Genomic DNA, 14,610 nt, shown 5'->3' on the forward strand with positions numbered 1-14,610 from the left:
AACGGCCCCTCTTCTTTCCGGGCGTACATTTAAAATACAAATATGCCCCAAATGTTCTTGTGAATTATGTTTGGATTTGAGCACAACAACAGAAAGAACATCAGAATCTCCACGGTCAAGACAGAGGGAACGCGATGTGCTGAAAGTCTCCATGTTGAAACATGCCAACAACAACAACACCAACAAAATGTTCCAATCTGGTTGGCCACATATCTCCAAATACTTCATGTGTGATGGTGGACATAATTTATGGTTCCCAACAGGGTGGAGACGCTGCAATTCTGGTCATGGGAAGCAATGAGTTTTTCCCCCCTCCAAATGGTACACATCAATGTGAAGTTTAAAACTACATGAAGAAGAAAAACACAACCGATACAGTACCAACACGATTAAATACTTATCGTGAGGATGTCAATTGGTTTCTTCATCTATGACAGGCCTTCAGGGGCTACAGCCAACCACTAAATTCAGCTCTTAATTTACTGCTTAATAATAAACTATTGAGAATTTCCTAAAGCAATTTTTCTGCTAATCGTTTAATATATTAATAATCAGTTTTGACACCATCAGGGTCTCAAAATAAAAGAAATAATTTAAAAGGGGTGGAAAGTAGTGGTTAAAAACTATATTTCAATTAATAATGTTTTCTTGGTGATTGCAGCAGCCTTTACGAGTGAAGAAAATGAAGGGTATTCTTTTCAAATGAGCTACAGTCACTGACAGTACTGACACTAAAGGTATCAGCAGCAGGATTATAGCAGTGACACACAATAAGTCAAATGTAAGCACAAAAGTAGCCTAGATTGTAGTTTCCAGTGATTTTTAGGCAAAAATGTGACATAACTGCTTCAGTTTATTAATAACTAAAGTAACTAAACTTGCACAGTAAGTGAGTGCAACTAGCAAGTTCTCTAGAAATGGTCGGTTGAGTCGTTAGTTTACTTTTGTCTAAATGACCCGCTGCAAGAGCTTTGTGTTTTTAGCTTGGGTGGTGACGTTTGTTGTTCCCACCTTTTGCTGGAACAATGTATTAAGCTTTGTTGAAGGGTCATTGAAGCAGCTCTCTGATGTGCAGCTCTTGCCCTCAGACATGTCTGGGCTTGTCTCGTTGTGCACTCTAGGCATGGAGTCTATATGACTGGTATGGGCATGTGACACCTCTAAGTCAAGTTAAAAAAATTGCACTGGTATTATATAGCACAGCCTTAAATTTACGGTCACGCAGCTTCGATTAGCAAATGTTTTGCCCAAAAGTATACAGCTGGAGTTTCTGTAACAGTCAAGATTTTAGTGAATAGCTTTAGTGAAAAATGACGGCAGCTTTGATGCATACAGTCATACACTACCACACAATGATTGAATAAATAGTACCTAATGCTCGCTGCCAATTTCAAGCTTTACAACTCTGCAATTTGATTTCAGTATTATAATGACATTTATATAATGACATTTCTCTGCCTGGAAGTAAACCTATAAAGAAATGCATAAAACTAACTGAAGGTTGGACGTGCTTCATTTTTGTGATACTCAAAAATAACTCAAGTGACTGGGAGAGGACACCTGCTGAGCACAAACGGCCGCATTAACCAAAGAAATGCTAAACAGCGTGAGTTGTCAGGGTGAAAACTGCCATGAAACAGGAGCTGAATCAATTTGAATAATTTGGTAAACACAAGAAGCTTTTAATCCATCTCTTCTGACAGTGAAATCCCGAGTCTTAATAGCAAACCATCACCAACACCATGGTCCAAGTCTCTTCTTCAGATCCTTTTTAGGCCTAAATTAATTTTGTGTAGGTTGTAAATATGAGGATGGGTGCCTTTAAGGACAGTAGCTTGCAATCTCCTGCTCAGGCAGCACTATTCATCCTGCATTTGTAGTCCTCAAACACACACACACAGACAGCAATGCATGGTTTCTAATCATCAGTCCACACACATGCGGCACCAGCTTATATAGAACTGAAACTCAGCTTTCCAGGGAGCAACCGAGTGAAATGCAAGGAAAGACTCACTCACAGACTGAAACACAACTAAGACAAATGCTTGCAATGAACCTTTAAAAATCCTACTGAAGAAGATGAGAGGAAAATAAGAGCAGGAGGGAAGCAAAGGAGATGCCTGTGAAGTTCAAGGTCAGACAAATTAAGAGTCTGCCATGTCCCATGTCTCACAGAGCAACACACACAGGATTTCTGACTCTTCAGTGCACACATTAAACACGCATAACCCGAGTCTATTTTAGTGAGTGTTTATTCTTGCTCCATAGACCAGATTACCTGTGACACAAACGTGAAATCAGAGCGAGCGCTGTCTTTCTCACTTCATCCACCTTCTCCGTTCCCCTGATCCTCTTTCTTTTTCAGTGCTGACTCATGACTCGCTTCTGCAAAGCAAGTTGACTTTGCAGACATGAAAACCATGCAAGTCTTATCAGTTATGCAAAGCCGAGAACATCTAATTTGGGCGCAGGGGTGGAGCTGGAAAGCAAGCGGCAACAACAACAGTTGGAGCCAGCGGCTTCCCATAGCACACAACCCCAAACAAACAAATCCTGATTTGAACTTAACGTGAATAACTCACCGAAAATATTTCATGTTTCTTTTTTTCGTTGTTTTAACTGCTGTAAAGAGAAAATTGAGCTTACGTATATGTGATTGTTGGCTTCATTTTGTTTCAAAGGCGCAGTACTTAATTTCTTCCACAGCTCAGTGTTAGGTTTAAAACCAGTTTTAAACATTGTTCTCATGGAAAACGAAACCAGCCTAGAAATTTTTTTAATGAGGAGCTGGCACGGTAAAAAACAACTACTTAGCACTCTGCAAGAACTGAAAACAACTAGATTCCAAATACTGTAAAATATGTTCAACTTTTGAGACAGCAACAAATATTTATTTTAATCTAGTCGGTCTTATTGTATTTCCAAATCACAAATTTAAGGATGATTGTACTCTGGCGATGGTGGGCTACCTGAAGCTGTATAATGTACAGTAGATATTTAACTTTACAGAAGCTGGGACACGAGCCAGGCGTAGCCTCAACAGCAAGCTAACCTTTAGTTAATGGTGGAGGCTACTCTGCTCAAAGGCAGCGGTCCTGCTATGATCCACAGTCCACATCATCACATATGTGTGTTAGCACAACGAACCTCTTTATAATCTCACTGTTTGTCTACGACAGTGTTGGTTGCCACCATGGATGCTGACCGAATCAGATATGATAAAGCATGAAACATATAATCCACGCTTCATTTACTTTAATTTCAGACTGCTGTAGTAAAATGAGAACACGTTGTTTGATTTGTTTGATTACAGTGCAACATATTGCACCTGCCGCTCAGTCTGTTTGTCCCTCACATCCACCAACACCTTTGAAAGTTGAGTGCAAACAACAATCTTGACTCGTAACCAAGACGTAACCACAGATGTGAGACCAGGAAACATTTTCAAGCTATTCTTGGATAGTGAAAATAATTGATAACCTGTTTTATATGAAAAGTTATCCTTTTTTTATATATAACTTTAAATATTAGAAAGGTTTTACTGTTAATCAGACGCATTATGTGAGGGATAGGCGTTGGATTTCGGGATGTTATGATATATATTTTTCATCATTTTTCTGACAGACCAATTGAATTAATTATTATTAATGTGTGTTCTTTTCTCAAATCATCACTGTTTCACATATGTAAACATAAGTTGTGTTGCTGCAGAGCAGTGAAGCACGTGTGCACTCTGTAAACAATGCCACGCTGACCTATATAGAGGTACATATAGATTACAAGGACGCCAGGATCAAATTCACATTCTGCAGGGGCTGCAGATGCTTTTGTGCATTGAGTAAATAAAAATAAAGAGGCAGGCATTTTATTACTCCAAGATCAGTAGCCTAATATTGTGCATTATTATGATTAAGGATTTGTGATCCAAAGAAAGATAAAAAGGGCAGGGAATTGTGTAATCTAATTTCACAGACTGCTGTCAGTGTCATGACCCTTGTTGTACTCCTTCCTGTCTCCTTTCTTCTGTGTCTCTTGTTTTCCTGTCCTATTGTCTCTCTGTGTGTCACTTGTAGTTGTAGCACCATTCACATTTCCTGCAGTCAATTCGATCAGCATCTAAAACCGGTGGCTCATCAGCTCATCACCAGCCATACATCTACTCGACTCTCCAGTCGCTATCTGACAGACATCACAGGAGAGACACCATTATCACGTTTATTGTGTTTGTGAGTGAGTTAAACTCATTTCATTTCATTGTGCTTAGATTTCACCCCCACCTCTCCGCCTGCTCTCAAGCTTCAGCTCCTCAAGCTCACCGGCAGCAGCTCCTTTCTCCCTGCCTGCCCACTCTAGCTGTCTGCCAAGCCAGCTCACCCGGTCTCTGCCATCAGTCTGCCTGCACACTGTGCCTGCCACGCTTCACCTCTCTTCATCACAGCCTGCCTGTTTAATCTCCAAAAAAAAAAAAAAACATTACATCTACAGCCCTTACACCTTGACTACATTCGGAATAAAGTCTCCCTCTGAGTCACGGTCAACTTGTGTCCATGTGGTGTGAATGCTTTTGAGTCCAGAAATTTTAACTGTAGCTAGTCAGCTAGCCGTGTTGACAAGTTCTGTTTGTTGGCACTGGTCTGAGATTCAGTTGTGATTTATAGCAAACACACTGTGGACGAGTGGACGGCTGGCAACTTCGCTCTTACTTTGTTTTCTTTTGTTTTGTTACAATTAACACTTGGAAGCTTTTATTGCACTTCTTCTTAGAGCAATCTAGCAAGATGTAGTCAACTGGGTCAATTTTAAGCTAATTTTAAATACTGCTTAACGCTAAAGTCACGCAAGAGAATCAAAATTATTGTTGCAATCATGTGCCATGACCCTTTAATCTTCTTGCTTTTGAAGGCAGGGACCATGTCGTCAACCACTTGCAGTCATACTGCTATCAGTCTGCAACTGAATCCGGCGAACTTGCAATTTTTTGTATTATACTGCAATTAACTGTAATAAATCTGCATAAAACCGCAAACCTGTTTGGGATTCCACATAATTTGAAAGAAATTCCTCCACAAATGTTATACAGTTTATGCAGGACAAAGATTCGACTGCAAAATGACAGAGATACTCAGCAACCTTCCTTTTATATAGGAATATAACCTGAATAAAGCTATTGGGAAACCAGTTGACTTGCGGTCTCTATTATAAAGAGAAGGTTGAGCTCACAGACTGACTCAGATTGCCAACAAAATGCAATCAAGCTGTCTATATTTATAAATGTGACCGCAATTATTTGCAAACCTTCGCCAAAGTGACAAAGAGTGACTGGACTGCAACTGTTTGGAGACAGGTTTCCTCCAACCAGGTGACCTGTGCACTTGCCTTGTGATAGGAAACGGTCACACAGAGGTTGAGGGTGTTGCACTCTCAATCTCTGGGATACCAGTTTGTCACCGCAGATACATGAAAGCGGTCAGTAAATGACAGATTTTTCACAAATCGCAGGGAGGTTGTTTTCCTATTTGTATTCTACTGTGACTGAGTTTAAAAAAAACCAAACTGATTCACAGTCTCTTACTCACACTGAGGTTGACAGCTTATCGCTTATTAAATACTGATACTGGTTGTGTACTCAGTATTGGCTGATATCCAAAGCCGAGACATGTGTATCAGCAGCAGGAGTCATGGATATTTTAGTATATTTATACATTAGCCTTTTAATTTTTTTCTGTACTAAATATCTTCGGTATTCCTAATACCGCACATACTTATTATGCTATGCTTATTATGACTGCTATGTAAACTAGGAAATTCTCAGGGCCTTTAACTGGGTAAGAGAGTTGGCTCAAGTCAAATGTTTCCAACACTGAAGAAAGTCTCAGAAGAAAAAACCCCTTGCTGGTTGGCACAGTATGTGACTTTAAAAATGTGTGCGCGTCTGCGTTTGCGTGCACTTGTGTGGGAGAGTGATAAAATGAAATACAAATATGTCGCTGGCAGATGTTTAGTGTTCTGTTTCTCCCTGAGTTATCTTCTGTTGTTGTCTACATTTCAGTTATCTACACCCTAAAAGCGGCATGTAAACACGCAGGATGCTGCGCAAACCTTTGCATGTGCAAAAAGACTTGAACAGCCTTTTTCTGTAGATGATTTTCCCATGAAAAACAACCACTGGCCAGTTTTTGGGGAGCAGATGGCAGGGGTAAGAGAGCAAGAGAAACAGAGCGAGGTTGGGAGGTAGACGGAAGCTGGCTGTTAGTGTTATGGTGCAGCAGTGCTGCAGTGCAGGGAGTACAGGGGGGCACATGTGTATCAACGTGCTGTAGCCTCAATGACAAATCTCCTACTCATTACACAGCGCTTAGATCACTATACCGGGTGGCATGAATATGACATAATATAAGTGCTGTTCACTTACATGCACTCTAACACGCACGCATATTAAAAGACTTAGAAGAGCCTCCCACCAACTTGGTTTTCCCATATGGAAAAGAAATAGTAAAAACTTATATGTGATTACTCGAGTAAATCATATCAGGCTTACATGATTTACTCATGAAAGTGGCCACTTTCTCATTACTTTCATACATTGTTTTAGTAAGTATCCAAAACATACAAGTTTCATTATATAATTTTTCAAGGGATCTTATATCTGTTTTCACTCTTGTATGCTTTTCATACAAGTTTCACACAAGACAGATACAAACTTTATAAGATTTATATATATCTTTTCCATATGGGTTATCCCTGTGATGTCCAAGCAGCTCTAAATTAATCCCCAGTCCCAGCCTCACCTGAAACTCCCAGCTGCCTTCTCTCAAAATAGACGCCAAATGTCTCTGCTTGCTTTAACCATCGCCATGAAATGACGAGACACCACAAAAATTGTTTTACTGCGAGTTCAGCCAAGGTTAACCTTCTAGTCACTGACAGGCTGACTAGTGACGTCAGAAAAGTCTCCCCACCACAAAACAAAATGGACTAAATCAGGGAATTTGAAAACGAGACACCACACATTGCATTCTTGCCTAAAACATCATTTCCTTTTGTGTGTTATTATATGATGTCTGTGCATATTATGCATCTGAGTAGCTCAAACAACTAGAATAAAATGATTCCACCCACTTGCATAAGGCAGGAGGTGTGTTCATTTGGTGTGGGAAATGATATATTAGATCTATTTACATAACTCTGGCAAAACTAATATACTAACGTTAACCCAAATTCACTTGAGAGCATAATTAGGAGCAGCTGAGTCTGAGAGACGATTAATCTGAGCCTCCTTGTTTTCAGTCAGAGAGCAGAACTACAGACGTGTCAACAAACCTGCGGCACAACAACCACACAGCTCGCAGTGACATCTAAATAAAAATTAAATTTGCCCAATTCAATTAATTATAAAAGAGTTACACTGGTTATATCTGGTTTTATGGGTTGAAAATTTTCAATCATTTCTTTATATTTTGTTTCCAAGGAGCCAGACTGTCTCGCCATTTAGTCTTTAAAGTCTTTCAAGTTGTCTTAGTCAATAGTAGTCAATAGCTGTTCAGGCTCTCTGAGGCTCTTTTGATGTTTTTGCTAGGACACTGACTGCTCTTCCATCCATTTTCAGCTAGGTCCTTGGGTTAGACGTAGAGTTCATGGTTTCAATAAACTGCTGCACCATTTCTAATTTTCCTATCAAAATACATAGGAATGAGCTCAAGGCTCATTTGTGAGTACTTCAAGGCTTTTGCACACTACTGCATGTTGTGGCTACAACACAGCTAACAATTTAGCAGTAATCTCATTATTCCAACAGATTAGCCACAACAAACAGAGAAAACAGACGTACAGAGAGGTTCACTGATAACGATGGCTTAGCTGAACAGACATCAACAAGTTCTTTCATCAGTGGTTGTTGTGTTCTTGTCCGTTTGACGAGCAAACCAGTCTGCTCACGTCACGACACATGCAAGGTCTCCTCTGGTGGTGCTGCCTTGACTCAACAGTGGCCCTGTTTTTACACCCAGTCACAGCATCAACACTGCATGCTAAATATTATGAGTAGTAGTAAATTTATTGGATCCTGAAGAAGCATCCATACATGTTGAGTGTGGCATCTGTATGAATTAGCACGACTGGTGCGTCATCTGGTGACGACAAGGACGTCGTGCCTGTGTCGCTGAGCTGCCAGTATCTCTGAGCAAATATCTGAGCGACAAACAAGTGCATATTTATCTAAGAAATTACACATTGATTTGTATTCATTTCTAATTAGGGTCTGTGTCAAAGCTAGGATTGTGTCACAGGACTGGAATATTTCACATACGGTTCATTATTTAAGCTCACACTTATTTTAGATTGAACTTTGGAGAAAGGATCGTGATCATCTCTTTAGAATTAAAGAAGAAATACAGGCAACGTTAGCGTTAGCAAATAAAACAGGAGAGGAAAGGAGAGATGAGACCTTGACTGTATGTTGTGTCAGCTTGCTTAGCAGCCTGTAATAGCCTGGTCTTCTTAATGTTTATTTTTAGCCCTCTTAGCTAACAGGCTGGCTAGTTAGCACTCTGTCTGGCCCACCATACGAACTGCAGCCAATTCAAACACAACACAGCTAGCAAGCTTACCTTACACTTCAAAAATCAAAATAAACGACATCGCTGGCCTTAAGTTTTCCAGGTTTGAGGCTAAAGTAAAGACAGCAAGCTAGACTTGTGCTAAAATGTTACACAGCCTCTCTTCAGCTTTTTAAGAACACCACTCTATTTCACATTTGTAATAAATTATTATTATATGGTTAAACAGGCTGAACACCGCCAGTATTATTATACACGCACGTGCCTGCACACTGTTGTTTTAATCTGCAAGGCCTGGTGATCTGAGCCTGTCTAGACACTGGATGTCAGCGTTGTGTCTACAGTGTGGTTAATTTCTAATCATTATTAGGATAATCTGCTGACCCAGAAATTAACAGGCCAACAAATGACCATCAAAGGCCTCTGATGTTAAAGCGGCCCTGCACATCTGAATAGGTGAAGCTGGTTACGGTGAGGTTTTGACAAGCTGCTGACAGCAGATCTGACCTACTTCTGCCCCAGAGTCAGAGTACTCGTGTGTCACCCAGACCCGATACATACCCACACACACACACACACACACCACTATAGCTCAACCACCTCAAGCCCTGCACACTACAGTACCCCCCTACTATACAACATTGTATTACTGTAACCCCCACATGCATGGCCCAAAGGGGCTGCCCACTTTTAAAGAGACCGTGTGCATGTATGTGTTTTGGAGTGTGCATCTTCCCACAAACACCCCCACTGAGGTTTCTAACCACAAGGGAGCTGCAAGCTAGACAAGGCAGAAAAACCCCCCACCAAAAACAAAACAAAACAGAGGAGGTGATATCAATCTACTTTCTCTATCTCTCGTTAGTGCGTTTCTTCTTTCCAGCCTCCAGTGTGGCCAAGCACTGCCTGTCTCAGTACACTTTTGCCTCTCACTGACATTTGAATAAAAACATAACCCTAAAGCTGCCTCTGAGTGAGTTCAAACCTCGGTAAGAACGCACACACCACCCCTAAGCTCACCACATGAGGCTGCTGAAAGCAGTTGAACACTGGTGTGTTTGTTTTTGTCTTGTAACCAACATTATTGTTTCACATCAGCACGTATGACAGCAAGTCATAAGAATGACAAGTGCCTGCCCTGACCAGTTCAGGACTGCACTAAACCTCCAGACGACAAGTTCTGACGCCGCCCACACTTCTGATGGAATATCACACACACACACACACACACATGCTTAAAGCTGATAAAGGCAAATGAATATGAACAACGCTCAACTGCTGCAACACACAACTTTACAGTAGTTGTTAACAGACAAGTTGATTGCGATTATGCAAAAGTATAAATATAATTAAACCTAATGAAACATGCTACTAGAGCAGTAACGTTGTAAAAACTTGTTAGTGAGGATTTATCCAGTGTGGTACTGCTGTCTTATTTCTGGGGGAAAAAACAAATAAACAAAGCAAATATAGGTCAATGGAAGTAAGTCAAGGTAGGTTTTGTTTTCTTGCTTTGCTTCTCTGCTCATTTGTTGTTGTTGTTGTTCCGTCTCACTAAACCTGCTAGCCTTAACATTCGGCAATGAAATGTGACACCAGCAAAAAACTATGTTGCGTTTACTTTAGAAAGCATACAATAGTTACCAGTGCTGGGAGTTTACGCCATCAAACAAAGAGAGGTGCAGTACAAATAACGAATGAAAGGGAAACGACAAGAATAAAAGATTCTGTACGACTTTTATCACCGTGACACAGTCAATATTTGTAAACTAATCCCAAGCATGCAAGTACCTTCAAATGTTTTTATAGGACTGCCGTGGAGATGATTCACAATTTAACAATTATATTACGGTCATGCTTTCATGTGATCCGCGTGAAACTTTAAGAAAGAGAGCGAGACTCCTGCGATGTGGCAGCAAACCAAAAGTTGTCTCAGGTGTGATTACCCTTTTTTCAAACTTGATGCAGCTAACACTCTCTCCAACATTTGTAGCGCGAATCAAAGCGCGCCATGGCAACACAAACATATCTGGTTAAATACACAATATGTCTAAAATCAGGCGAGTTTACTATATTTGATAGCCTGAAAGCCAAAGTCGCAGAAGGACCTGGAGCTAACAGTAGCGCGTCTGTTGCCCAAGGATATGAACGTATAACGTAATGACTGTAGTAATGTATGTATGTGTATTTTCTCCTAGACACATCAATCAATCCTGATTAAACTTACTACATAAACTGCCTAGGGTACCAGGATTATCAGCATCTATATAGCTTCTGTGTAGCAGCTGAGCTCAAAACAAACAGCAACGTCGTTGTTTATGAACAGACATTTTTGACAACCGACTATATATACGGTGATATAATGAAGATAAGCAGAATAACAAGACAAATGAACAGACATGTCTGTGTATTAATACATGAGCAAAGTAAAAAAGGCCTCAGGCCTGGCAAAAACCACCGGCAGGGCAGGTTTTTGCTAGTCAGTCAAACCATAAAAGTGAACCCAACCCAATTCTAATTTACTGTAGAGTACATAAGACATACAAGTACTGACAATTTTCTGGATGTGCAATGGATCGTCTAACTTTTTGCCTCCTTTTTTATTTAGGCACACTGATGTAAAAAACAAGTAAATAAATAAGTGATTGAGTGAGTGTGTTTCAAATGGCAGATTTAAATTGTTTCATTATGCAAACTGTATTCAAAAGGACTAACCACCTGCCATCCTACACTGACAGCCTCGCGCTCATGACAACAACAAACTACATCATGCTGCAACCAATCTGTGGTGAATTACAAATGATTTGGGATCTAATGTGTCTAACAGCAACAGCATCCAAACCTGAGATCATTAGCAGCAAATGAGAAAGGATGCAAAGATCTGCTATATTAACTCCTTATTTAGTTCCAGTATTATTATTTTTTTCATCTGCAGCACTGACAACATAATGCTCTGATCAAACTTAGTGACTCACAGTCAAAAAAAGGCAAATAACTTTCAAATTAGAACATTTTCACAAACATCTTTACAGACACGGATATCAAATGACGAAGTGCAAGCACGCAGATTTGATTCAACCATCTGGACCGTTTCATCCACGTGTGCTAAAAAACTACGAGGGATGATGTGTGATCAGAGCACCGCACCTTTAGTTAAACCCGTGACACTTTGTGTAATCTCTCAGGTATAAAAAGGTTTAAAAGGACCCCAGATTGAACACTTCTTCTTGTGTTGCAGGAAAATTAGCTCAAAAGTGCCCAAGTGTTTGCGTGCAACCATTAGTTTGAGTGCAGTATTACTAACAGCGTTAATGACATTACTGGCACGCAGCCAGTTATCCTCTCTCCTCACCGACCCAGGATACCCGACCGGTCTGTATGAATATTCAGTGACCCTATGAGCACCTTTGAAAAGTGAAAGCTATTCACTGGGTCCTTCTTAAATATGAACATCTGTAGATTTTGAATTTTGAACAAGATATTAAAGAATCTGAGATACAGTGGCAGATATATCAGTTATTCCTACCTGGTTATTTTCTCTGTAATTAGGATTTTATTTTATTTTATTGTATTCGTCTTACATCAAGTGACACATCTAAGAGATTTTATAAGCTACAAAAGAGGGGAGGGAGAAGAGAAGAAGAGGACACCTGCTGCTACTGTGACTCAAATGCAGATGTAGAGTTTGTGCGTTTCAATTCTGTTGCAATAAATTTGGTAGAGTTGCAGTTGTACGTCTTCAGGAATGGCTCATTTTATTCTTTTTGGTCTTTAGAGTTTAGCAGATGTTACTGACTGAACCTGAGGCTGTTTCCATCAAGAGGAAAAGTTTAAAAAAAAAGCTAAGGGATTGAGAGTGTAACAGTTGTGCTGCCTTCTCTTAGTCCCAGATGGCAATTATCCTGTTTGATAAAACATACTCCAAGAGTTAACTGCAAATGCTAGTGAGGATGAGGTGTGTGCTTCATCCACGAAGCTCTAAAGGCAGCCAAGATTTACAACCCAAAAGAAGTCCGATGTGCTGCCAGTCATTCCTGGCATCCACTCAGCTTTTTGCTAATTTAATTGGAAAGTTGAGCCTCTTTTAGCTCTCAGACATTTTCTACTCAGGATGAGTCAGTAAAGATGAGGACGGAGATTAGAAAAAAACGACACAAAGATAAGAGACAAATGACTTTAGAAAGACTTTGGACAGGGAAACTTTAAATACGCCTTGAGTGCAGATTTTTCATTGAAGAGCAGAGCTCACTGACGCAGTGTTAAAGTTAACCCTGGGCAGCTGAGCCCGAAAAGCTCTCAATGTGCTGAAGCCAAGTATGTTCAGACTTTGGCCTGCCCCAGAGGAAAACGAAAATCTGATCTTTCCCATAACTTTCTGTACTTTCTGCAGTTAAACCTAAAAATTGGCTACTAAATTTCACCAGCTTCATCACTTAAAGGCTTAAAATAATCTGAATAAGAATCCAGCCAAGATAATCCAAATCTCCAGGATTTGGTTCATGTGGTGCTGGTTTTGCAGATCTGGATGCTTTTAAACCACATTTGGTGTCTGCCAGGTTTTCGACTGGCCTCTCCTGCTTTGTGGTCACATGACCGTATGAACATCTTGTATGGACCACCTTATTAGTGGTTGTGACTCTGGAGGTAGCAAGTTGATCAGAAGGTCAGCGGTCTACTCCCTGCCTCCGCTAGTTTGCACTCATGCAGTGTGTGTGAATGTTAGGTAAAGCTCTTAGGGACAGAAAAAGGTGCTCGTGTGATTGCATGAATGAGAGTTGTAGTTAGACGTATGCGTAGGTTCACAGTCATCCAGATCGTGGTGCTCTTGAGTTCCTGAAAAAGAAGCCGAAAGGACTTCTTTAAGTTTATGAAGACATTTCAACTCTAATCCCGGATGCTTTTTTTGATGACCACGATGACGGCCAAAACACCTTGACCTTAAACTTGCCGAGGCTTTAACCTCGTCTGCTTTTGTATGAACAACAAGGAAACTTGTAAAGCATCACCTCACACCTAACTTTCCCATGACTCTACTTAATGAGTTCAAAGCGCCACAAGCAGGTTGTATAACTGAAACGTCTGCTCGAGTTTAAGACGTGTCAAAATAAATACAAACAAAGACTGAAGACGCAAATGACAGAAAAGAAACGAGTCTGAAAAAAGAAGAAAATGCATACAAGACAGAGTAGAGGAGGAGCAAGCAAAGTGGAAGTGCAGAGCACACAAAGTCCTTAGTAGACGTTTTGTACTACTGGCAATATCTTCCCACACACACAGGTACAGAGTGTACCTAAACCTAACCCTAACCCTATGGGTTACCCATGGGTTAGGGGTGTGTCCTCCAACTCAAAACCGGGGCTAAATACAGTATTGACTTTGATAACAGTCCTCCAAGTTTAGAAAATCAACCAGCCATGCATTACAGATACTCTCCACACACAAAAAAACGTGCCGGGCTGCAGATTCCCCTCAACACACATCTGTGAGGTCACCAGCAAATCAAACCATTATATCTTCTTCATTACAGGGGCCCACCTGAACTCTGAAGAAAACATAGTTCACTGAGGATAAAGTGACTCTAAACAATGCAGTGGCATTTATATATGCACAGCATCTTAGAAAGACTTGTTATAGACGAGAGGGGAGCGAGGCTGTTGATGGCTCGGATGCAAGCGAGATGATGAACAAATACACATAAACACACGCATTTGCCCTGTGATCGTAAGTGGAAAAACATATTAGCTCACTCCTTTCTTTCCCCCGCTCCCCTCTCATGTTTGTGTATGAAAACCTCTCACCAGTAGGAAATGGGTTATCTACACACAGGATCAGGACTCGGGATAGTGAGCCAGATCTGCTGTTTGTGTGTGAGTGTGAGTGAAATGCAAGGAGGATGAGTGAGATTCAGGCAGCCAGTATTACTTCAAACTAAATCATCTGGTGGTTTTGGAGCAAAAAGAAGAGCTGCAGTTCATTTATACTTATTTCTAAACCACTAGGTCACTGACACGACTGTTGCAGAAATAATTTCATTGCTTTAAAATGATGCATGACA

General features: G+C 40.5%; 1 protein-coding gene across 1 annotated transcript in view; it reads right to left on the minus strand.

The window, feature by feature from the left end:
• LOC102307839 (solute carrier family 45 member 4) overlaps positions 1 to 6,508 on the minus strand; it is a 40,322-nt gene extending 33,814 nt beyond the window's left edge. Inside the window, exon 1 of the mRNA XM_005947734.3 lies at positions 2,279 to 6,508. The gene's annotated coding sequence lies outside the window, so the exon portion shown is untranslated. The remainder of the gene's footprint in view (positions 1 to 2,278) is intronic.
• Positions 6,509 to 14,610: the final 8,102 nt, after the last annotated feature.

Source organism: Haplochromis burtoni, unplaced genomic scaffold, assembly GCF_018398535.1.
Source record: "Haplochromis burtoni strain Fernald_Lab_line unplaced genomic scaffold, NCSU_Asbu1 Contig_543, whole genome shotgun sequence".
NCBI classification, from domain to species: Eukaryota; Metazoa; Chordata; class Actinopteri; order Cichliformes; family Cichlidae; genus Haplochromis; species Haplochromis burtoni.